This window comes from Saccopteryx leptura, chromosome 3 (assembly GCF_036850995.1).
Source record: "Saccopteryx leptura isolate mSacLep1 chromosome 3, mSacLep1_pri_phased_curated, whole genome shotgun sequence".
NCBI lineage: Eukaryota > Metazoa > Chordata > Mammalia > Chiroptera > Emballonuridae > Saccopteryx > Saccopteryx leptura.
The window spans coordinates 182,228,696-182,255,141 of record NC_089505.1 but is presented as its reverse complement, the minus strand read 5'-3'; the positions used below and the strand labels follow the sequence as shown (position 1 = coordinate 182,255,141).

The window sequence follows — 26,446 nt, the reverse complement described above, 5'->3', positions numbered from 1 at the left end:
CCCTGGCAGAAGAAGTAATGCTCCAACTTCTCTAGATGGCGTGGAAACCGGCCATACTGCCCCCCTTCCCCCCCAGTGCTGGCTTGGATTCAGCCACATCTCACACCTACCTGGCTCAGCCTGCTCTTTGTATGTGGCCCAGGTATTATTTAGGGGGACGCTTGGCTTGGCAGGAGACAAGCCAGAGGACATGTGTCCACTGTGGGGGTTCAAAGCGATGGATTGTCTTGGCAAATGTAATTAAAATGAATTAAAATGTTTCCATTCTGTCCAACTTTAATTCAATTCCTTTGTATATCAGGTGTAGGTACACCAGAAATGCCCAATCAAAACAAAAAAAAAAGCAGAAAAACCCCCTCTGAGGTTGGGGCGACTGTCACAGCCATGGCTGGACTTGCCAGGCCTTGGCCTGGAGTCCCCTGCCCTCTCTGGAATGCAGTGGTGTGTCTTCTGCAAATTGTGTCTCCCCAGCTTGCTGGCTGCCTGGCTCCTGCTGGCTTCAGCCCAGGGGAGTCAACGAGGACACACTGGAGCACTGGAAAGAGACACTCCAGGCTGCTCCATACCATCTTGCCGAGTGGGAGAAGGTCTCTCATAGTAATCTCCTGTAGGAGCACTGCTGCTGGACAGCCCCTCCATGGTCCCATCTTCACCAGACCACCGGAGTTCAGGTGCTAATAACATTCCCTTCCCAAGCCTTGGGTGTATGTGAACTTCCTGCTGTTGCTTCTGTCTGAGATTGGCCTCTCAGCTCTCCCAACATCACTGTAACCGGTTCCCACATCGCATTTCTCCACAAAATCCCTGGTTGGGCTCTGTTCTCCTAACTGATAAAGACGCGAAATCTTTGAGAGCACTTGGTCCGCTTCACAAACTCTAGACACGAGGAAGCCATGGGAACTGCTGGTAGGGAGTGGGTCAAAGCAGCGGCTGGAACCCAGTTTGCTCAGTGTCATTTAGAGATGCCTGTGGGTGAGCCTCCTCGCACAGGGGCATGTGGGTCTGAGCCTCAAAATGGGCCACGTGCTACGAAACCCATAAACGAAGCGGAAATTGCTGTATAGAAATTGTCCAAAGACTAATCAGTCATAAATGCCCTTCCTTTAACTTAAAAAGGAAAAAGAAAAAAAAAAAAAGACTGCAAAGATAAAAAGAGAAATGTGGGTGACAAGGTATTAAGGAAAGAGGTGGGTCTTCTTATTCTCCTTCCTATTGGCCACTTTAGATTTTGAGGAGGGACACTGGGCTGGGGAGCTGACTTTATTCAAAGGGAAACAGGGGCCCATCAACCCTTCTCTGGAATGACTGGCAGATGCTGGGGCTCCTATGGCTTCAGCCAGAGCATCATGAAATGACTCCTTGGGGTGTATTAAGAAGCCTGACCCTTGTCACAGCCAGGCCCCAGCTCTGGGAAGCCTACCTTTAAGCCGTGATGCCAGCAGCCTGGTCCATGTCAGACTCAAGCCCAGCACCTGCCCTCCCAAACCGGCCCTCCCAAAGGGCACTCCATGGTCAGCAGGGTCAGCAGATCCCAGGAGGGGCCCTCCCTGGCCACCACCCTTTGACTCATGTATTATTCAGAAGTCCCTGAACCAAGGCTGCCTGCTGCCTATAGAGTTCATGGGAGGTTCAGCACAAGTGGCACAAGCACATCCAAAGGGGTATGTTATATGAGTTTTTTTTTAACTTTATTACTTTTATTTTATTTTTTTACAGACACAGAGCGAGAGTCAGAGAGAGAGATAGATAGGGACAGACAGACAGGAACGGAGAGAGATAAGAAGCATCAATCATCAGTTTTTCGTTGTGGCACCTTAGTTGTTCATTGATTACTTTCTCATATGTGCCTTGACCGTGGGGCTACAGTAGACTGAGTAACCCCTTGCTCGAGCCAGCGACCTTGGGTCCAAGCTGGTGAGCTTTGCTCAGACCAGATGAGCCCGCGCTCAAGCTGGCGACGTCGGGGTCTCGAACCTGGGTCCTCTGCATCCCAGTCTGACGCTCTATCCACTGCGCCACCGCCTGGTCAGGTGAACTTTATTTTTAATAGTAAAATATACCACATAAAATTTGTCATCTTAACTACTTCTTTTTATTTTATTTTTTGAGGGAGAAGGAAAGAGAGAGAGACACAGAGAGAGAGAAGTACCAACTTACTGTTCCATCTGTTTGTGCCATTGATTGCTTCTCAATGTGCCCTGACTGGAGCTCAGACCAGTCATCTCAAGGGGTCAAGCCAGTGCCCTCGGGATCAAGCTGACACTCTTTGGATCCAGTCAGTGACCTTGAAGGTCCAGCTGGCGCCCTTAGGAATGAGTCAACACCCTTGGAGTTGAGCCCTGACTGGGGTTCTAGTTGGCGCTTGAGATCGAACAAGTGAGCCTGGGATCAGTGAACTCTGTATTAAGCCAGCAATGCTGGGCTCAATCTGGCAACCTTGGTACTCTGCAACAATGTTCTATTCACTGTACCATTGGCAAGGGCAATAACCGTTTTTAAGTGTATAGTTCATTGGCATTAAGTACAGTACATTCACACTGTTGTGCAACCATCACTACCGTACATCTCCAGGACTTTTTCATCTTCCCAAACTGAAACTCTGTGTCCATTAAACACTAACTCCCTGTAACCTTCCCTCACCCACCTGACAACAAGCCTTCTACCTTCTGTCTCAATGAGTTTGACTGCTGTAGGAACTTCATGTAAGTGGATGGAACCATGCATTTTTTGTGACTGGCCTCTTTCACTTAGCATAATGTCTTCAAGATTCATCTAGGTGTCAGAGTTTATTTTCTTTTTAAGGCTGAATAATATTCCACTGTATGTCTATTCCACCTTTCATTTATTCATCCATCTGCCTACAGACACAGGCTGCTTCTACTTTTCAGCTATTGTGAACACTGCTGCTATGACCATGGGATTACAAATATCTGTTTGAGTGCCTGTTTTCAATTCTTTTGAGTATATACCTGGGAGTGGAATTGCTGGGTCATACAGCAGTTCTACTTTTAATTTTTCGAGGAACCGCTATATGGTTTCCCATAGCTGCACCAGTTTACATCTCACTAACTGTTCACAAGTGTTCCCTTTCCTCTGCACCCTTGCCAACACTTGTTTCTGCCCTTTTAAAAAAAATAATAGCCATCCTAATGGGTGTGAAGTGTGTGTGTGTTTTTTAACTTTTTAGTTTAATGTTTAAAAGTATATTATAAATGTGGAATAAAAACTTCAACGTGTGTAAGACGGGGCACAGTGAAACATGGATTTTCCTCTCTCCTGACCCCAGCTTTCTGTTCCCAGAGGCAGAGTTTCCACCCTCAAGATGCTTCTCAACATGGTCTGTGCACAGAGAAGCTTATGTGTATACACATCTTTTTTAAAAAAAATAGAAACATGGAATACACATTACTTTACATGTTGCTTTTTAAAAATTAAACACACCACTTTTCACTTAACATAACATTACAACATTCCACAACTGTATTTATAATGACAAGAGATTTAAACCTGTACAGGGCATTGAATCTATAATGAGAGTCCCCATTCTTCCAACCTAATACAGCAAGTTTTGGACTTTAGGGAGATAATACACTCCCACAGGGACTGGAGCAGACCTTGTCATCAAACATTAATATTTCTACAGAGAAACATAAGAATACACTAAGTAGGGTAAGCCTTCTAAATAGCCACTCATTGGTTGCAGTCAGGTTTTGCCACCAAAGGAGTTTAGAACATGCAATGGGGTAAAAACAGTCTATTCAATAAATGGTGTAGAGGAAACTAGACAGATATGGGCAAAAAAATGAAACTAGACCACTTTCTTACACCATACACCAGAATAAACTCAAACTGGATTAAAGACTTAAATGTTAGACTTGAAACCATAAAAATCCTAGAAGAAAACATAGGCAGTAAAATTTCAGCCATTTCTCATAGCAATATTTTTGCTGATATATCTCCTTGGTCAAAGGAAGCAAAAGAAAAAATAAAAGGGACTACATCAAACTAAACAGTTTTTGCACAGCAAAGGAAACCATCAACAAAATGAAAAGACAACCCACTCAATGGGAGAACATATTTGCCAATGATACATCTAATAGGGGATTAATATCCAAAATTCATAAAGAACTTATACAACTGAACACCAAAACAAAACAAAACAAAAGACCCTCAAACAATCTAGTTAAAAAATGGCCAAAGGACTTGAATAGATGCTTCTCCAGGGAGAACATATAGATAGCCAACAGACATAAGAAAAGATGTTCAAAGTCATTAATCATCAGAGAGATACAAATTAAAACCACAAGGAGATGTCAGCTCACACCTATCAGAATGGCTGATAAATCATTAAATCAACAAACCACAAATGTTGGCGAGGATGTGGAGAAAAGGGAACCCTTAGTCCCTTTTGTGGAAATAAAGATTAGTGCAACCACTGTGGAAAACAGCATGGAGTTTCCTCAAAAAGTTAAAATATGGGCCCTGGCCTGTTGGCTCAGCGGTAGAGCGTCGGCCTGGCGTGCGGGGGACTAGGGTTCGATTCCCGGCCAGGGCACATAGGAGAAGCGCCCATTTGCTTCTCCCCCCCCCCCACCTCCTTCCTCTCTGTCTCTCTCTTCCTCTCCCGCAGCCAAGGCTCCATTGGAGCAAAGATGGCCCGGGCGCTGGGGATGGCTCCTTGGCCTCTGCCCCAGGCGCTAGAGTGGCTCTGGTGGCGGCAGAGCGATGCCCCGGAGGGGCAGAGCATCGCCCCCTGGTGGGCAGAGTGTCGCCCCTGGTGGGCATGCCGGGTGGATCCCGGTCGGGCGCATGCGGGAGTCTGTCTGACTGTCTCTCCCTGTTTCTAGATTCAGAAAAATACAAAAAAAAAAAAAAAAAAAAGTTAAAATATGGAACTGCCTTATTATGACTCAGTGATTTCACTTCTGGGAATATATCCAAAGTAACCCCAAACACTAATTTGAAAGAGTATACACACCCCCATGTTTATGGTAGCATTATTTACAATAGGCAAGATTTGGAAGCAGCCCAAGTGTCCATCGGTAGATGAGTGGATAAAAAAGCTGTGGTACATTTACACAATGGAATAATATTTGGCTGTAAAAAAAATGAAGGAAATCTCACCTTTTGCGATAGCATGGATGGACTGGGAGAGTATTATGTTAAGTTAAATATGCTAGTCAGAGAAATACAAATATCATATAAGTTCACTTACACGTTGAATCTAATGAACAAAATAAACAAACAAAATAGAGGAAGACTTATTGATACAGAGAACAGACTGACTGCTATTAGAGAGGAGGTGGGTTGGGGGACTAGGTGAAAAGGTAAAGGGATTAAGCAAAGTAAAAAAACCTCATTGACACAGATAACCGTATGGTGATTATGGAGGGAAAGGGGCTGGGGGAGGCAGAAGAGGGTAAATGGGGATACATGGTGATGGAAGGAGACTTGACTTGGGGTGGTGAATACACAGTGCAGTGTACAGATGATGTATTATGGAATCATACACCTGAAACCAGTATAATTGTATTAACCAATGTCACCTCAAAAATTCAATAAAAATTTTAAAAGATGTTTCTTGGGTACTTGAAAGTAATATGTTATATGTCAATTATATATCAATTTGGAATCAATAAAAAATGAAGTTAAAAAAAAAACCCCAAGCCCCACTTATTTCCTATTTTGCCCCTCTCCTAGCCCCCAGTACCCACCCTTTTAACTCCTAACTGGGCTGTAATGGTTCTAAATGGACAGAAGAAAAAGTCTTGTGTCACTTTTATGTGAAGGTGTGTCCTCTTCCCAAGAGGACAGGAAGGAAGGTGCTGGATCTGGGCATGTGAAGTCTTTGCTCCCTTAGGGCCAGAAAAGTCCTCACATCCATGGTGAAGGCTGACTGGCTTCTCCTGCACGGCAGCGCTATCCTCTCTGCTTACAGCAAATGTCGAGGTGGGGGCTTGCATCAGTCATCCTGTCTGGCTGTTCCGGAAATGGAGGCACCTAGAGATTAATGATGTGCATGTGGTCACACTTCTGATTCAATAGAGGTGGTCTGTCTCTGTGGATGGGGCTTGTTTAGGACCTGGTGTGGGGCTGAAGTTCATCTACTAAGCCTTGGAGGTACCAGGGTCTATTTGGTTCAACCTGCATTTGGATATAAGTAGCTGGCAGTGAAGCGTATGCTGCAGTGGAAGCCCAGATCTGGTGTCTTGCTCTCACATCTTCAGACAGTGCCTGGTTCTTTTCTCTGTACCCTGTTCAGCTCACCTAGAAAGAGAGTGCCTACAGGACAAGGCCCGCCTAGTGGGCCTCTCGTTCTCTGTCTGCAGGGGCTCAGCCTTGCACGACCTCATGGCTGAGAATCTGGGTAGTGTCCTGAGGATGTTCTGAAGTCCCAGCTGGGCCTGGTGACCCTGAAACTGCCTCAGTCTCCACACAGAGCCCGTGCAGGTCCCGACATCCGCTGTTGCTGCTGCCACTTCTCAGTGGCCACAACTATGGTCAACACCAGGAACACTGAGCATCCTGTAAGCTTCCCCTGCAGGAATGGGAAGTGTGTCATGGCGATGGAGGAGGGGAAGGTATTTATCACACTCATGTTCATCATCCACACACAGTTATCTTCTTCTAACCTGAGTTCATGTGAGTTACTAAAAACCAATGGGAAGCACGCAGAGTTCACACAAGCAAAACAACCAGAACCCCAGGCTAGGGCACTGCCACCTGTAAGACACTGTGTGTTAAAACACGCATGGCACCCCTGGAGTTGTGTGGTGGGACAAGGCTGCATAAAGAGTTCTTAGTGGAAATTCATTTAGGACCTCAATCCATCAATCACTTTCAAACCATTCAGAGATGGGCATGAGATTAGAACAAGAAGGGTGTGTGTGTGTGTGTGTGTGTGTGTGTGTGTGTGTGTGTGTGTGTAGGGGGCAGTAATGTGTCAAGTTCCAACATTTCCCAAGATGTTGGGAAGAAGCCTTGCTTGCTGGAATCTTCTCCCAGCTTTTCTGGGAGCCTCATCATCAAGCAGGTAGAAGAAGCTGCTTGAAACAGGGGCTTCCGGCTGTCAGGACTGGAGCTCGTGTGCACATAAAAGAGCCCTCTGCCTGCTGGCTGGGCAGCTCTGGGAATGGAGGAGCAGGAAGCCCGGGGGAATGGTGGGAGAGTGTGCAGAGGCCTCAGTGGGTGAGAAGGCCTGGAGTGGGGGGTGAGGTTCACAATAGGCTTTGACCTGTTGTCCCGAGGATGGGGCCCAGTCACAATCTAGGTTCCTTTTGAAATCTGTACAGCACAAAATGGGTCCAAGACAAGCAGGGGTCTGGTTTTACCCTTTCTGTTGGTGTGTTTTAAAATCTGTGGGGCACATTTACATTCAAACACTTCTTGTTGTGCCCAGTCTCCCAGCGCTTTGCCAACAGTGGGAGGTCATCTGAGGCTAGGCTTATTCATGCAATCCCTGAGGCTGAGTGTGGGATAGAAGTCACGAGCCTGCTGCATAGCTGTCTTGGTACCTGCTCTGAGAAGTCCCCAGCCGGGGGTGGCTGGCCCCAGGCCCAGATCCCACTCTTTGCTCTCTCCTTCATACCACATCTGAAGCTGTCTGTCTGCTGGTCAGGCTCTGAGCTGAGGGCTGTGGGGCCGGGGAGACCTGGTGAGGTGGGGTGAAAGCCGAGTTGGCATGGCTGGGAGTGGGCCCATGTGGAAGGCTCTGTCTGCGGAGACTATGGGTCTCCAGAGTTCTCTTGCACAATGCTTCATGCGAGTGTTTTCATCATAGTTTTTAGCAATTGTCCTGTCAGCATATGACCTTTAAAATTGTTGAAAAGGAGCCACTTTTGGAGAATGTGCTTAAGAGAAGCAGACCCCCTTTCTGCCCCTATTCACCTGCCCAGGGAAGTGTCTGCCTGCTTCATGGGCAAGGAAGCCCGCTGCTGGAGGGACAAGTCGCCATGGAGCCCACTGGCTTGGCCACTTATTATTGGCCACTTTACCTCCTTTGTTTTATGCACATCTGTTGGAGAATTTGGCATCTCTTCATTGTCACAAAGACCTACTTTCAGCACCTCATTTCTCCTTCTTACATGGCTCACCTCCAGGATCAGCCTGTCTGTTTGTTCTAAAGTGAGAAGAGGGGAAGTAAAGGACAGACTCCAGCATGCACCTCGACTGGGATCTACCTGGCAAGCCCTGTCTAGGGCCGATATTTGAATCAACTGAGTTATCCTCAGTGACTGAGGCCACTGGTTGTGAGAGGGGAAGTGGGAGAGAAGGGGAAGAAGGAGGGGGAGAGAAGCAGATGGTCGCTTCTCCTGTGTGCCCTGACCGGGGATCCAACCCTGGACGTCTGCAGGCTGGGCTGATGTTCTATTCACTGAGCCAACCAGCCAAGGCCAAGGTCAGCCTGTTTTTTGGCAACTCCCTTCTCCAAATCCATGTACACTATTATTTTCTGATTTTCTGTGGGGCTTACTGAAGCACCTTCTCCCGGCATTATCTGCCTTTGAGAGGATTCGAGGAAAAGGAAAGACTGAGGACTCCCTGAGGGAACCAGGCAGAGGAATTGGAGGAGGAACCAGCGGGTGGCTGGGAAGGAGGGAACGGTCAGAGAATGCCTTCAGTTTCTCTAAGACATCAATGGGAGGGCTCCCTACATTCAAGGTAGACCTCAGACCCACTCAAGAAGAAAGGTTGTCGGGAGAACCCCTTTCCTCTCACAGTTTTGGATGTTCTTCCCTGGACCAACACACAGCTTTGCTCTGATTTCTGGGGTGCTTTAAACTGGAAACATATGGACACATATTCTCCTAGGCCAGCCTCCTCTCTGGAGTGTGAGCCCGGTCACATCAGGTCCTCAGGTACCCTAGTGCCTACTGGGGTCCCCCTTCCCTCCTCTTTTCCCTTTGTCAGTGCTGATTCATCACACCTGTTTCTCTCCCTTAATCCCTGATTTAGGAGGCTTGAACTACCACCAGCCTGCAGGCCAAATCTGGCCTCGGACTGTTCCATAATAAAGTTTCAAGGGAAAATAGCCATGCTCCTTCATTTGCATACTTCTTCTGATTATTTTCTGTTGACAATGGCAGAATCCAGTGTGTCCTGACATTTACTATCAGGCCCTTTATGGAAGGTGTTTGCCAATCCCTGTCCGGATTCACCCCGGTCCTTTTGCAATAGGTTGTTGAAACATGCTCCCAGCTGCAGCCTCCAGTCTGACCCCTGCGGTCATGCTCACACCCTGGCCTTTCTGAAGGAGAAGTCTGACTGTGGCACTTTGCCTTTTGCTCCCCTGGCTCCTCGTGTTCTTCTGATGTATTCGAACCATCCATGCAGGATTCTTCCATCTGGCTCCAGTCCTCCTTTGGCCACTGTGCCCTATTCAACCGCATGGAGTGACCTTCTCTTGGCTCCTGCCCTGGCCTGTTCTAACTCATCTTCTAGTTCTCAGGGGAACCTCTTGACCCCCAAGACTGGGTTAGTTAGGAGACTTTTCTATGGGCTCCCATGGCACTTCAGAAATCTTACTTTATAGGATCTATCGTACTAAATTGAAATGATATAGTGATTCCCTCACTCATTCATTCTATATATCAGTCACTTGACTAAAAACTCTGGAAAAAAAAAATCCAAAGCTTCATACTGCCCTCAGAGGCTAGCATGCTAGTGGGGAAATAAAAATAAAATAAGGTCCTGAGTGGTTGACTCAGTGGAAGAGCGTCAGCACAGAGTGTGGATGTCCAGGGTTTGATTCCTAGTCAGGGCACACAGAAGAAGTGACCATCTGCTTCCTATCTCTCTCTTTCTCTCCCCATCCTGCAGCCATGGCTCAAATAATTTAAACAAAGTTGGCCCTGGGTGCTGAGGAGGGCTCCATGGCTTCACTTCAGGTGCTAAAATAGCTCGGTTCCTCAGCAACGGAGCAGTGGCCCAGATGGACAGAGTATCTCCTGGTAGGGGGCTTGCTGGGTGGATCCCAGTCAGGGCGCATGTGAAAGTTTGTCTCTGCCTCCCTGCCTCTCCACCTCTCACTTAATAAAAAATTAATAAGTAAATAAAAAATAATAAAACAAGATGCAGACCAGCAGTGGAAAACACTGGGATAGAGAATATTAGAGAGGAGAAAAAGCCAATCATGAAGGAAAATGTGACATATACTGGGTCTGTTGACATTTCAGATAGGATGACCAGAGAAGGCCTCACTGAGAAGGTGAGATTGAGTAAAGGTTTGAAGGAAGAGAGGCAGGGAGCCATGTCGATATTGAAGGAAGAGCATTTCAGACAAAGATGGAATGGCAGGAATGTATCCACCTGGCGTGTTTGAAAATGAGGCAGAGGTGGCTGGAGGGGGGAGAATGAGGAAGGGAGACAGAGGGTGGGGGGGACGTGCAGAAAGGACAGACCATATGGGCTGTGATGGTCATGGGAAGGGCCCAGAACCTTTACTCTGAGGGACGTGGGAGCCACTGTAGAGCACTGAACAGAGGAGTGGCATGACTTAACTTGAGTTTTAATAGAATCATCTTGGCTACGATATTATTTCACATTAGACGAGCTCCTTGAGAGCAGGCAATGTGTCTTGTTGACCTTTATTTTTAGGAGATAGCATTCTAGCTCACAGACAACCTCAAAATGTTTTACAAATGAATGATGAATGAATGAATGTGTGAATGAATGCTATCTCCCAACAGCCAGGTCTTTGGTCCTAAGGGATTCTCACTGTTGAAAGAAAGCTCTGGTCACAGATGCTGTCAACAGCCAAGTCCCTGGGGCTCCCAGCTGCCTGCTTAGACGTAGCTATGGCAGCAATACACATCTAAACCAGTTTTCCTTGTTGCCACAGAAAGGGCTGCTTAATGGATCAATGTCACCCCAAGGGAGGATTTCAGGGGTGTAGCATGCAGAGTTGGCGTTGGCCTTGGCCTTGCTCTGTGCAATGATCTGCTCAGAGACAGAAATGAAGGTGCAAAGAGAGTTATTGCCAAAATTGCAGATGGAGTTGGGAGCAGACAGATGAGGCCCTATATATAAGAGAAGGTAATATGGGGAGTCATTTATGGCTTTGCTTGTCAAAGCCAAAAAAAAATCAACTGCAAAAAAAATTGAATGGGGGATATGTAGCTTTAGTAGGTGGTAAATACTGTCTGAGTCAAAAGTGCAGAACAATTGTTAAAAACCCAATCTGAGAAGCTCTTCTAGAGGTATGTTAGGAGATGCCTATTATCTGAGAGTTGTAATCCTCTTTGACTGTATAAAGTCACTCCCAGAACTTCACATCCAGTCCTGATGAGACATCGGAAGGGCGCTGTGAGCACACTGGGAAGGAGACAGAAAAGGTAGATCTAAGAGCACAGTGGGTGATTACAGAAGGGAGTCTAGGGTTGGGAATCTGATAGCACTCTTCAAATATCTGAATTTTTAGGGCAAGAGGGCTTACTGGGTTGAAATAAGGCCAAATTGGATGTTAGCTCAACGGATAGAAACATTGTCTAAACATCAGATGGGTTGCTTCAGGCCTTTTGTTTTCTTCTGAAGTGGGGAACCAGTGGGCATGAATAGTTCAGCATCAGATCAGCACTTTACTAGAGAAATTTAAAATTATCTTTCACACTGTAGGGCAAGCATTTATGTTACTCTATTACTAAGTGTGGTAGAATCTGCTAGTTATTCTTTAGTATTCATTTTTTACTTCCTTGGTAATAAAACTCAATGTTTTTATCATGCTTTTATAGAGCAAGGGCTATTTTCCCCAACATTCCTTGGAACTACGTATGGCCACAGGGTAAAATTGTGATCAATCAACTAAAAGTACAAGTATCATGTTCAGAAAGTAGTAGTAAAGATGAAGGTGGTACCCTTACTTCCCCTTATCCTTGCTATTGGCTGGAGTGTGGATGTGGTGGCTGGAGCTCAGTAGCCATTTTAGGTGATAAGACAGAAGTGTTATGTTGATAAGGAGCTTGGGTTCCTGATGACTGTAGACATTAATACAATCCTAGACTGCTTACATTATTCTTTATGTGTAAGAGATATAAACTTGTATTTGTAACAAAGCAGTTATTTGGAGTTTTCTGAAATAGATCCCGTTCATAACTGATAATACTATGGAAAGTACATGCACACACCTGCACACATGAAGAAACAAAATTGAGATGAGGGGCATGGAGTTTCTAGTTGTATTGCTTTGCTTCAAATTCCAGCTCTATTACTTGCTGGCTATATGCTCTTGGACAAGTTTCTTAACCTTTCTATGCCTCAATCTCCAAACTTCTAAACTAGAAATAATAATAGTAACAACTGGATATTTCTTGTATGTTTTTGGAGAGGATTAGATGAGAGAATATATTTTAAAACGAAGAACAGTGGTTTAGACTTAGTTCACGTTTGTTTGCTTGTATTTTGCCTGTCCACACACCAGCAGCTATAACGTTGTACTATGTTACCCCTTATTTACTTGTTCATTTGATGACTTCCATTGATGTCCTAAAAAGACAATAGAATTAATACCAGAAAAGTCAAAATCAGTTTATGCATACATATTCAAGATTTTTCTTAAGACAATCTGCTTTAAGTAATGGGATAGCAGAATGGGTTCTGTATTAGAGTGGGTCATTAGGCTTTTTTGTGTGTTCTGAATTCCTTTGCTGTTCTGCTTATTAATTTTTAGATTGTATACAAATATAGAGTTCATAGTGGTGAACAGTAATTGGTACTTAGAGAAAGAGAATACTTCTCTGAGAGGGGTTGTCTCCCTGAGTTTCTTAAGAAACCGAAGTTTGAGCAACATCTATTCTTTTGTTTATTTATTCATGGGAATAGAGAGTCAAATCAAGAGGGGTCCATATGCTTCAGAGGCTCCCAGATCCTTAGATAAGGCAGACAGCTTCCTGTGGCTCTCTGGATGGGAGAGACGGCAGACAGCTTCCTGTGGTTCTCTGGATAGGCCTCTTCTTATGTCTAGCTCTCTGGGATGTAGGTGTCAGAAAGTGCATAAGGGTTTTCCAGGAAGAAAAGGTGAGGCAGCCCTTCTGGGAATTTAACCCCTGTAGGTGTCTGTACATGTATGCAAAGATGTGTATATTCAGTTATTCAAGGCGGCATCACTTGTAGTAGTGGAAGTTGAGAACCTGTTGTCAAAGGACTGGATAATTTAAGGGACATCCTGGTAGTGGTGAAGTCTGTGCACTGATAGGACACACTTTCCAGAATGTACTGCTAAACAAACAAACAAACAAACAAATGAACGAATGAAGGACCAAAGAGTATATAGAGTTGGCTGTATTTTGTGTAAGAAGAGCAACCGAGAAGATAGTGTGCATATTCATATATCCTTGTATTTTCAGAAAGACTGGAAAGATAAACAGGAAGTATAAAAATGTTCACTCTCCAGTAAGCAGCAGGATAAGGTGGGGGTGGAGCTGGCAAAGGAGAAGCCCAGGCCAGGCTATAATCATTCTTTATAATTTTGATTTTCGAATCATGTAAATATATTATCTATTTCAAGAAATGAAATGAAATGAAATGTAATAAGAAAAATGAAGACCATTCTCAGCCCAAAGAACGGCTTGTGCAGGGGCTCAGAGGCATGAAACAGGAAATAGCAACAACCATGGAGAACAAAACTCTCCCCAATTGTAACCCAGTGTCCCTCTGGCCAGGCTTCCAGAACTATTTGTGTTTCTCTATTTTTGATCTACTGGGATATAAATTCCTTAGAAGTATGGGACTTTGTCAGTCTTGTTTATCACTATATACAGCTAATATCAGTTGTCTGATATTACGGAATATCTGAAATCTCTCTCTCTCCCCTTTCTTCAGTTTCCTGGACTAGGAATCATTTCATCTCCCTTCAAGAAAACAAAAAGGTATGGCTTACTGGCCATGGAGAAGTTTGCCACAGGATTTCTTTTAAACTTTTATTTATTCATTTTAGAGAAGAGAGAGAGAAAGAGAGAATGGGGGGAGCAGGAAGCATCAATTCCCATATGTACCTTGACCAGGCAAGCCTAGGGTTTCAAACAAGCGACCTCAGCATTTCAGGTCGACGCTCTATCCACTGCGCCACCACAGGTCAGGCCTGGCCATGGAGAAGTTATACATTTAAACAGAAATACATATCTCTGAATAAAATTACACATCAATATAAGTCTACATGCATACATACCTAAGAATGTATGTAAGTATATACTTACATATCCCAAGACCTACATGAAATAAACTATAGATACATCACATTTGACCTATTAAATAAAAGATATATATGAATGGGTTTTCTAGAATAGCAGTTTTTTAAGAATTTGAACTTGCATAACACCTAAAGGAATTTTGAAAAAAATCCTCCCAAACATTTAAAAGTCAATATTTAAAAAAAAATTTATTATGAATTTAAATAGTTGCCAAGTATGTAATTTTTGGAATATTGTAAAATGTTGATATTTTAAAATAAAAATATGACATAACTTTAAAACATAGGTCAAATGAAATTTAAATGCTGTAATGATTTGATACTTGTCATTTGAGGTTATGTAAATAGTTCTTAGCATTCAGAGATTTTCTATCTTTTTTCTCCTTGAATTTCTGTTCTTATTCCATTCTCCACAGATTTTTGTCCTCACATAATTTCTTTTTATGCTGGAAAGTTTTTACTGGTCTTATAATTATCTCTATCAAATCTGTGTGTGTGAATTGCAATGGCATAGTTGTCTTATTTCCTGTGACAAATTGCTAAATGTTAGAAAAACAAAGTTTCCTGTCTGGATTGAGTTAACACCACAATAAATAGTAAAGAATTTGACAAAATAAAATATATCAGCTTTCTCTTATCTCAAAAATGCTGCATAACAAGCAATCTCAGTACTAAAGCAATAAACAGTCTTTAGGCTCTGTGGGTTGGCTTAGTGGTTCTTTATTCTAGAAGGGCTCAGCTGATTTGGCTGGGCTGGCTCACCTGTCTTTAGCCAGCCATCTGGTTAGCTGGGATGCCTCGTGTCTGCTGCTCATGGTTTCTTACTTGAGTGGGCTAGCCCGGGCTTGTCATGGGATGGGGTCCCAAAGAGTAACAGTGACCAAGCAAAGTCTTGTGCACAGTTTCAAGAATGACTCATTGTCACTTCTGCATATTCCATTGGCCAAAGCAAGTCACAAAGCCAGCTCAGACTCAGGGTTTGGAGAAATACATAGACTCATCTCCTGATGTGAGTGAGAAGTTTCAAAGTCAGGGCAATATTTTGTTAACTTTGTGTAAATATTTCATTTTTGGGATGCTAATATATATGGTGTTGTATTTTAATGTCAAATTCCACTTGTTCATTGATGTCATATCAGAAAGTGATCACTTTTGTATATTAACCTTGTATCCTACAACCTTGCTATAATTGCTTATTTGCGCCAACAGTAATTTTTTTGTTGTTAACTCTTTCAGAATTTTTAGACACTTTTATTTCTTCATTGCCAATCTGGATACTTTTTATTTCCTTTTCTTGCCTTGTTGTATTAGCTAGGACTTCTGGTATGATGTTGAAAGGAGTGGTGAGAGGAGACATCCTTCCCTTATACCTGATCATAGTGGGAAAACTTCGACTTTCTCACTATTAGGAACGATGTTACCTGTAGGGTTTTTTGTTTGTTTGTTTGTTTATAGATATTGTTTATCAAGTTAAAGAAGTTCTCCTCTAGTCTTAGTTTACTGAGAGTTTTTATCATGAATGAGTATTGAATTTTGTCAGATGTTTATTCTGTATCTTTTGACATGATCTTGTGATTTTTCTTATTTAGTCTGTTCATGATTACAATTGATTTTGCAATATTGGACCAGCCTTGTATATTTGGGATGAATCCCATTTGGTTGGGTGTATAATTATTTTTATACATTGCTGGATTTGATTTACTGATATTTTGTTGAGGATATCTGCATCTGTACTCATGAGAGATATTGGTCTGTAGTTTTCCTATCATGTCTTTTTCTGGTTTTGGTATTAGGGTAATGCTGGTCTCCTAGAATGAGTTAGAAATTATTTTCTCTGCTGAAGTAAAATTTTAATAATCAAATTGATAAAAATAAGTTATAAACTAAAGAAATCACATAAAACTTTAATCTCAGGGCTTAGCTAATGCATCTTGAAAATTTTAGAAATTGTTTAAACATTTCAGTTACAGTTAAAATGATCAGCATATAACCAAAACTATAAAATTCTGATAGCTATATGGCTTTAGTTATTTGAATGTACTTTTCTTTTCTGCTAATGACACCTTCCATTGATGAGTTTTTTTTAATTTTTATTTATTTGTTATTATTATTTTTAGAGAAGAGAGAGAGAAAGGAGGGGGAGCAGGAAGCATCAACTCCCATAGGTGCCTTGACCAGGCAGGCCCAGGGTTTTGAACCAGCAACCTCAGCATTCCAGGTTGATGCTTTATCCACTGTGCCACCACAGGTCAGAATTGATGAGTTTTAAGAATACCGGCAAAGAATTTCTTATATTTAGAAATGTGAGGAAAGTGTTTTTAAACATTAAATAATTCTTAGAGATGTTCTCTTTGATTTGCTCTCATAGGACTAACCTTCAGAATAGCGATTTTTCTCTTTCTCTTCAGCCTTTCCCTGTCTTTCTCTTTTTCTTTCTATGACAGAGGTGAGAAAGTTGAGGAGGTGACTTTTCTTTTTTATTTTTTATGAAAAGCTGTATTTATTCCCATCTTCCCACGGTATCACTTAACTTAATGCAGGTATCCCAACATGCACCAAATACTCAGTTTGAATAATAGGCTTTTCCTTAATAAATAAATAAACAAATGTAGAAACCAGGAAATCCTGAAAGCCCTGTGAGTTGACAGAGCCTTTTATTACTCATCAAAGGAAGTTTCCCCTTTGTTGGCTGCCCTGGAGTGTTCCCATCACAGGATAATGAATCATGGTAAGACATAGGAGAGCTGAGGAGTATGCTTTTCTTTTATAAAGTGGGAGAAAAGCTATTGCAAACTTCATCATCCTCCCAGTCCAACCATCTTAGGAAAGAGAGCTGATGGAGAGTGAGAATCTGGATGCTGATTCTCTTAAGACTATCCAAGCTGTACCCATTGGAAAATCTTTATCAACCTAAAAGTTAAGCGGTGCTGGTTAAGAGATCTTCCAGGTTATCTGAGTAAAGGGGGACAATGCAGAGGGCAGGGAGAGAACGACACTCATCATGTCCTAGGAATGTGCAGGAGACCTCAGGACAGTTCCTCCCCACAACTCTAATAATGTTCCTTACAATGATGTATGGAGAGGCTACAGAAACTGCTTTTCTAAGTAGATCATAGGCATTCTGAGTGCAGATGTGTGTCCTTTAATATTCCCCCAGAAAGGCCAGGATTGTGCCATGCATGTGGTCAACCTGCACAAGCACACAACAAATAGACTTCTCTATTTCATGGGCATGAAAGGCTCAAAGAGACCTCTAGAATTCTTCAGTTCAGTCTCTCATGATTCTGGTAAAATGAATTTCAAAGTTGCAAAGACAGTGGAGAATTCAACTGAGTTTTAATAAAGTAAGAGAATGATTCCAATCATATCATTGTTGACCCATTCCAGGGTTTAATAGCCTAGAGTACAAGAAATGTTTCCTTAGGTGAAACAGAAGTGCCTGTTTGCTTCCCACCATGGACTGAGGGTGGATGGTCCCATCCTCAGTGGCCTTATCTTTGCAGCTCAGTTACATCTTCCTCCCGACCTCTCTTCCTTGGGCTGGGCCATTTGAACTCCTTTCATGTCTCAGAGGTGAACATAGTTTTGGGAGATGTTCTCATTTATTTCTCTTATGGCATAAGAGAGTCCAGCTAGGTTGTAGGATCTAAGATGATTTCATTGTTATATCTGACAGCTAAGGCTCCTCAGTTCTCTGTGAGATGTCTCATTCTCCCATTGGCCAAGTGGGCTTTATCACAACATGGTGGTCTCAGGGTTTCAAGAGGAAGAGAGAGGAAAGTTCAAGACCCTGTAAGGCCTAACCTCTGGGATTCATACCATGTCACTTCTGCCAAATGGTATTGGCCAATCTAGATTCCAGGGTGAAGAAATAGGCTCCATGTCTCGGTAGGAGAAGAGATAGTGTCCTTGATATTGCAAAGGTGTGTAGACACAGGAAATGTGATACATGGGGGACCGTTATTAAAAATAACCTCTCACACTTGGCTGGAATATGGATGTGATGTCTAGAACCCAGCCATCCTGATCAAGGTATGGAGGCCGCATGCTGAGAATGGAACTGTGAGATGGGAAAATCCTGAGCTCCTGGCAGTTTGGGGAAGGCTGTCTGTAAGCCAGAGATTGTCTACTTCCACTGTGGTTTTATGGCAGAGAAGGATTAAGTATATTGTTTGAGCCACTGTCATTTTGGACATTCTGTCACTTGCAGCCAAGCAAAAATTTGCACAGTCTCCAATGCTCCACTGCTCTTAAATTTCCAGCTCTACTTACCAGCCTAGGTTACCACTACTTAGAGTTTTCTGCAGTTTCAGGAGTGGAGGAGAAGAGGGAAACTTAACACTTCAGGGGCACCACCATGATGTTTTGATGTAATTTTCTGTCCCACTTGACAAGTCTGGGGAAAATAAAATGAGGGAGGCAGACAGGAGGAATGCTATCATGAGGCAAGAAAATGTTAGGAATTGTCATGGGCCTGAAACATTGCTTGGTTCCGAGTTGATCAACATCACTTCAATGACTAGCCCAGGGGAGAGCCCAGGCACCACAGTGGCAGGTCCAGGAACATTCCAGGCAAACTGAAAAAGCCAAACCTGACTATGCATTGACTTGTGGATCAGTGGTTCATTTGAATGTGGTCAGAAGTGGGTCTGCTCCTTGATATAATGATAAGCTATGTATCTGAGATTCCATCTGGAAACCATTCTGAGATTTACATTATGAAGAGAGGATTTTGAGTTGGATCTCTTTTTGATCATCTGTTTTGCATGTGCACAAGGATGGGTTTTAGAGATGAACAACAGCTTTTCTCCTCCCGTTTTTTCTTCAAGTTTTATGGTTTGGTTTGGGATTTATTTATAACATGTCACATGTAGAAATATAGCAGGCACTATCCAGGGGCCAAGCAGCATCATATCATCTTACATATTCCTCAATCATAATTAGTTTAGGCTGTTTTAAGTTTGCATTTTCCCCCTATAATAATATAGTAGACACAAAGTGTTAACTAGAAACAGAAATGTTCCCCTCTACCTTTGTTCCACCCTTTAACCACCCCTCCTACAACACTTCCCTCTCTACTCCTTGCCCCATCAATCTAAGGTTCATTCACCACCAGTGAAAAACAGATTGATTTGGAGGCTCCAGCCACTCTTAAAGGCCAAAGGACCTTGAACTCTTATCTCTATCTCTTTCCTCCTAATAAAAAGACATACAAATAAGCTTGGACAGACAGAAGGCATCCACCAACTTCTGAAAAAGCTCTGTGGACAGGGCTGATTCTGTAACCTCGTTTTCCTACCCATCCCTGAGTTTAGAGGCCTCACTGTCAGAGACTGTCTAGAGTTTTTGAGACCTCCAAGAGTGTGTGGTTTTTTGGTCACTCAGATCCTGTCACTGACCTCAGATGTCGCATCTTGCAGTTATCTGAACTACTTTTAGCTCCCTGTAAAGGAGGCACTGGTAAGGCCACATGTGGGAAACCATGACATGTGACAGAATAGCAGTCTACTTTAAAAAGCAATATGCATATACATATGTACATTTGTTTCCAGAGGTTTTTGCTTAGGCAATTTTGCATATAGCTAGGTGTAAATTTGCATGTATGTGGCACAAATTTGCATATTATATTCCTAAGTCTCTACTTCCCAGTGAAGTTATATGAGAATAACTTCTTTACCTGACTGGTGGTGGCGCAGCATCAACATGGGTCTCTAAGGTCCCAGGTTCGAAATCCCAATGTTGCTGACTCGAGGCAGGCTCATCTGGCTTGAGTGCAGGCTCACCAGTTTAGCATGGAGTTTCCAGCTTGAGCGTAGGATCATCAACATGATTCCACAGTTGCTGGCATGAACCCAAAGGTCATTGGCTTAAAACCGAATGTTGCTGGCTTGAACAAGGGATCACTGGCTCTGGTCAAGGTACATATTAGAAGCAATCAATTAACAACTAAAGTGCTGCAACTACAAGTTGATGCTTTTCATTTCTTTCTCTTCCCCCCCTCCCTTTCTTGCAAAAGAGAGAGAGAGAGAGAGAACAACTTCTTTGCTATGATCTGCGTTTTCCCCTTAGATCCATGCTGTATTACCTCGCCTGTGTTTCTAATGTACCGAGTTCCCCTAGTTGTCCTCTCTTTCCCAGAATTGTTTTAATTTTTAAGAAACCCTACTATCAACATTGAGTATTGCAAAACCCAGCACTGAAGGACATCAAGAGGACTTTGTGAACTGAAGCTCTTATTGAGTGTTGTCTGGAGAGACACTGAGTTCCCTAGTGAAGCTCCACGAGCCCTTTGAAAGGCATTAGTTAGTAAATTGAACCTTTAATTATATTTATATAAATTGTAACATAACACTTATATTTATAGAAAAAGGATTATAATGAAAAATTATGTGTGTGTATAGAAAAGGATTTTACCAAAAGTACTGGGTCTGCATCACAGTTACTCTCTCTTTTTTTTTTTGGTATTTTTCTGAAGTTGGAAACGAGGAGGCAGTCAGACAGACTCCCGCATGCACCCGACCGGGATCCACCTGGCATGCCCACCAGGGGGCGATGCTCTGCCCATCTGGGGCTTTGCTCTGTTGCAACCAGAGCCATTCTAGCGCCTGAGGCAGAGGCCACAGAGCCATCCTCAGCGCCTGGGCCAACTTTGCTCCAATGTAGCCTTGGCTGCGGGAGGGAAAGAGAGACAGAGAGAAAAAAGAGGGGGAGGGGGGGAGAAGCAGATGGGCGCTTCTCCTGTGTGCCCTGGCCGGGAATCAAACCTGGGACTCCTGCATGCCAGGCTAACGCTCTACCACTGAGCCAACTGGCCAGGGCCAGTTACTCTCAACTATAATAAATATTAGGGATGTTAGTCACTGTTGAAGGACAAGGTTATCAAACCTACCAACATAATTATTTGTGAACTTGGGCAAGTTATGTCACTTCCCTGAGCTTCAGTTTTCTTCTCCAGAAAGTGGGGCCTGGGACAGCCACCTCAGTGCTTCCCACATCTCGGGCAGCAGGTGTTACATTAATAATTTTCCAATATCCCCATATCACCTATATTATCATTTATTTCATATTTTTCTGGAAACTAATAACTTTTAAACTTAAACTGGCACTGTCTATCTTACCCTAGAATCTAGGGCCTAGATCCAAGCAAAAGAGTCTGTAAAATGATAGGTTTGATGCAATCCTTTTCCCTCCACATTAAATAAATACATAACTCTCAAAAAATTTGAAAAGTGCTCACCTGTATTCACTTGGAATTTTCTCAGGTGCCACTGCACTTTGAGAACTGTGGCCGAAAACTAAAATAACATTTATAAAGAGCTTGATATGAGGCCCAGTCATCGTGGTGAGTGGTAGCTATGTTTGCGGTAGCTATGGTGACAGAAGCAGCTGGTTTCCTACACCAACATTCTCCCTGCTTCACAGTAACAGTGCTGAATTTCACTTGGGCACACTACTAAAAAACTACATTTCCCAGGATTCCCGGTAGCTAGATATCACTATGTAACTATGTCTTGGATTATGAGACATCACACAAATTTTGGTGAAATGTCTAAGAAGCCTCCTAAGAAAGAAAAGACACCCATCTCTCGATGGGAGAAGCTTCCTGCACATCAAGGATGAGAAGTATTTTTGGTGGCCATATTTTCAGGCAAGCTACCTCCTTGAATCTTAATTTCTCTATTTGTAAAAAAGGGAAAATAACCATTATGTAAGGTTATTGTGAAAATTCAATAAAATAATGTATAAAAAACTGCTAATGTGAGCCTGACAGATGAAATAGCTGCTCAATAAATGGCAGGTCATTCATCTCTCCCCTTCCTTGGCTCTGCCCAGATACACCCACCTACCAGGTTCCTATCATGTGTAATCTCTCCTCTGCTTCCCAAGCACATACATACTTGAAACTTTGTTGAGGTCTCATGTGTCCAATGGATGACAAAAATCTAAGTACCAAAGCTAGAGACTGTAGGCTTGTTTGGGGGTATTTGGGAATGGGACAGATATTGAGGTGGTACAGGGGAAAAGATAGCATTTAAGAACAGGGTGTGAACTGTGTGACAGACAAGGCAATTAGACTGGGGCTCTCTGTTAAGCCTGGGACTTGCCCAAATAACTTGTACTTCCTTTGATGTTAAAGAAAGTTTAAAATTTACCATCACATATACATTTTTTTAGGGCTATGGTTTGTGATAGGAGGGTGTATATGTGTTTGTGTGTGTGAGAGAGAGAATAGAGATGTTTTGCCTCTCAAGGGCCATTTGGCAATGTCTAAAGACATTTTTGATTGCCACAACTGGAGAGAGGATGCTACCAACGTTACTAGCACCTAGTGGATACAGACCAGGGGTGCTGCCAAACATCTTATGATTCACAGGACAGCCCCTGAGCCCCAAACATCAAGACCTGCTTTAGGGCTATTGTGATTTTTTTCTGGGGGAAAGAAAATCTCCCTGACTATCCTCATCCCAATCAAATGAGGTGTTTCCTTATGGTTTCAAAATTCCTTAATAAGATACAATTTTTTTATACCATAAATAGAACTAAAAGTCTATTCATAAATTTTCATAATGTGAGCCTTTACTTACATACATTATAGTCAAAGAGAGCTAGAAAAATGGAAGGAGTATGATTAAGGATGAGAAGGATTGAGATAGTAATACTATGTTTAATAAGAGTTAATATTTACTGCATCCTTCCTGCATGTCAGACCCTGAGCTGAACATTGCACATTTCACATGTTTCCCCACCTGGTGGCCCAAGTTCTCTATCCCCACAAGTCACATTTTATTATTTACATCTCGGTTACTTTATCTTGGCTCTTCCTTTAGTGGGAACTTCTCTGTGTTCCTGGGTGCACTGCTCCACCATTCTCTTAGAATATTGGGGAGGAGGAGAAGACTACATTTATTTTTGGTTACTTTTTTGACAGATTTATTGAGATATAATTCACACAACATATAATTCAGTCATCTAAAGCATACAATTCAATGGTTTTTAACATTCACATAGTTATACCGTCATCACCACAATTAATTTTTAAAGATTTTTATCACTCCCCCCTAAACTCTGTATCCATTAGCAATTACTCCCATCCCCTTAATTACTTTCTTAACTATTAACTACTTTATGTTTCTATAGAGTTGCCTGTTCTGGACATTATGTATAAATGAAATCATACAATCATATAAAATGTGCTCTAAGTCTAGTCATACAATATGCGGCTGGTTTCTTCCATTTAACAATGTTTTCAAGGTTCATCCATGTTGTAGTATGTACTATAAGTATTTCATTCCTTCCCCCCAAATAATCCATTAGGTGAGTATAGCACATTTTATTTATCCACTCATCAGTAGATGGACATTGGAATGTTTCCACTTTTTGGCTATTGTGAATAAAGCTGCTATGAACATTTGTGCACAAATTTTTGTGTTGACTTAAGTTTCCATTTATTTTGGGTAGACATAGGAGTGAAATTGTTGGATCCTGTATGTTTTGAGGAATAACCAGACTGATTTCTAAGGCAGCTGTACCATTGAACATTGCCCCCAATTGCACAGGAGGGCTGTGATTTCTCTATATCTTCACCAACACTGATTATTATGTCTTTTTTATAATAGTCACCCTAGTACTTCTGGTTACTTCTTGTTTCCATTAAAAAAAGTCTGCTCAGTTTTTCATCTCACATCTCACCTCCTGTGTCTTTTTTCTTCGTTCTGATTTAATAAACCTCACAGAGTCCTTATTCTTGCCTCAAAGATAGTTAAGTTAGAAGAGTGTAACAGGTGATCTGGGGCTGACAGTGGGGGTGAGTGAGGAGAGACATCGCTGCTCAGCACACGAAACAACTTATGAGTGTCAGTTTCTTTAGAGTTCCTCAGCCACTGCAGAAGAGAGGACTTTCTCACCAGCCAAATTTCTTCTTTACGAGCTCTTGCCTTCTTCCCTATGCTGATCTTCTCTTTCCCTCCATTGCCATTTATTTCTGAGCCCTTCACAGCACTCTGGGACTTAAAATGCTTCTCATTCTATCACACAGAACAATTTAGCTCCCCACCCTCACCCTCACCTACACCGGCCCAGCCCTGGAGCAATCGTACCACAACTAAGTTATCCCATGTATAGCTAACCTGGGTAGTCTCTTTGAGAGAGAATTGTCACCAGCTTTTACCCCCTTGAAAAATTCTACGTGATTAAAACAAAGTAAAAAAAACACACCAAAATATACAACAAATAAACAAACAAACAAAAAAACCCCACAACTGACTGAAATTCCATCACCAATTAAGTTTTAGGATGAAGAAAAAAAAATCTCTCTCTCACTTCACCAGAGCTCCCTCCCTAAGAGAAGCCATGTGTCACCATCCAGTGGGTGTTTTCTAGGACTTATATAGACATGCACACATGTGCATAGTGTAAATCATGCTAGACATGGGTCTGCAACTTGACTTTCTCAGTTAACAATATATTGGGGGCATATTTCCATGTTTGCTTCTTCCCTTTTAGTAGCCATGGTGGCCCATGGTATGAATTTACCACAGTTTACTCACTCGTTTCTCTAATGAACATTTAGCTTGTTCCCAACCAGCTCCTGTTACCAGCAACACTGTGGTGAACTCTTTGAGGTACTTTCACCAGGGCTGGGCCTGGGCCTGGGAGGGTCTCAGCCACACCCAAGGCATCTGCAAGACTGAGAAGGAGCTTCCTTCAAGTGTGCATTCACAGAGGACTTCCTTCCCTCCCTCAGTCCCAGCCCTATCACCCACTCGACTTCCCTCCCTTCTCTCCCCTCAGTCCCAGCCCTATCACCCACTCGACTTCCATTTCTCTTGGAAGTATAGGGAATAAAGTAGTGTTCGAATCACCCCTTCAATTATCCTTATTTATTGAGTCATATATCATTTCCTTGGTGAATTGAAATGGAACCTTATTCTATATTGAAATCTTATATATCTATCTATCTATATATTTGGGTTTATTTCTTTTTTTTCTATTTTGTTTCATTTTAAAAAATTCTGTTAGGGTCATATTGTTTGTTTATTCATTTATTTTTATTTTTAATTTATTGTGTTGACATGGTTTCAAGTGTCCCACTCAATGTAACACTCTCTGCACACCACATTTGTGTCATGCCATGCCCAATGCAAAGTCTTTTTCTTGCAGATGCCTGTTTTCTCTCTTTCCCCCATCCTGTTCCCTACCTCCATCTCTCCTTCCCTCTGGGAATTACTACCCTGTTGTCTGTACCTATGTGTTATATATATATATAATTTGGCTAATCCTTTCACCTTCTTTGATCCCAGCCCCTCTTCCCCCTTCCCTCTGACAGCTGCCCATCTGCTCCCTGTGACCCTGCCTCTGTTTCCATTTTGTTCCTCAGTTTATTGTGTTCATTAGATTCCACATATACCGTATAAGTAAGATCATATAGTCTTTGTATTTCTCTGCTGGATTTATTTCACTTGGCATAATTATTTCTCATTTTGTTTTAATACAGCCCCACTTTGAATCCTAGCCCACTGACCCAGCCCTTAGGGCCAATCCCCACCCAGAAGTGACGGGCTCCAGCTCACCGATGTCCTCGACCTGAACCATCCCACTGTGCCAAGGGCTGCTCACCTTGTGCCCTGCTGCAGATCTGGGTGGGGCCTGGCTAGCCATGTTGTTTTGATTGTAACAACTCTATCACAAGCTTTAATACAGAGCAGGCCAAGATTGCATCATATACCAAGTTTTTCAAAAACTTCTTAGCAATTATTGAAAATTTATACCTTCCTGTGTATTTTAGGATCATTCTGACCAGTTCCACTATCATCTAAATAAACTGTATAAAAGTAATGTATTATCTCCTTTAATCCTCACACCAGCCTGCTGAGGTATGTGCCACAGACCAGGACACTGATGCCAGAAAAGCCAGGAGCAGCACAGCACCCTACAGGACAGTGTGGGACAGAAGATCAGGGACAGTGAGCAAGTCATTAGACTCAGAGCATGCCTTCACACACGCGTAAACACTGCGGGAACAATAATAGTGAGGGCATGCTGAAGAGTTCTGTGTGGCCACCAGGACTGCGGACTTCTGACCTGGGTGGAGAGGGAGAGGGCCTGGCTAAAGGGCCTTGGCAGTGCTTGTAATCCACCATGTTGGGGTGAGGCCATGCTTCCTCAGGGTTCCTGATTGAGGACCACCCGCTGCAGAGGAGCAGAGCCAGCTGAGGGCCCGCGATGAGGTCTCATCATCAGTCACTGAGATCCACCAAAGTGCTC

General features: G+C 42.8%; 1 long non-coding RNA gene across 1 annotated transcript; it reads right to left on the bottom strand.

Moving 5' to 3' along the window:
- Positions 1 to 5,867: 5,867 nt before the first annotated feature.
- On the bottom strand, positions 5,868 to 21,503 carry LOC136397757 (uncharacterized). The gene is made up of 3 exons (XR_010749914.1): positions 21,420 to 21,503; positions 19,860 to 20,091; positions 5,868 to 6,000 (listed from the first exon to the last, which is right to left on the bottom strand). It is a non-coding gene; the product is annotated as an uncharacterized lncRNA (long non-coding RNA).
- Between the last annotated feature and the right edge of the window lie 4,943 nt (positions 21,504 to 26,446).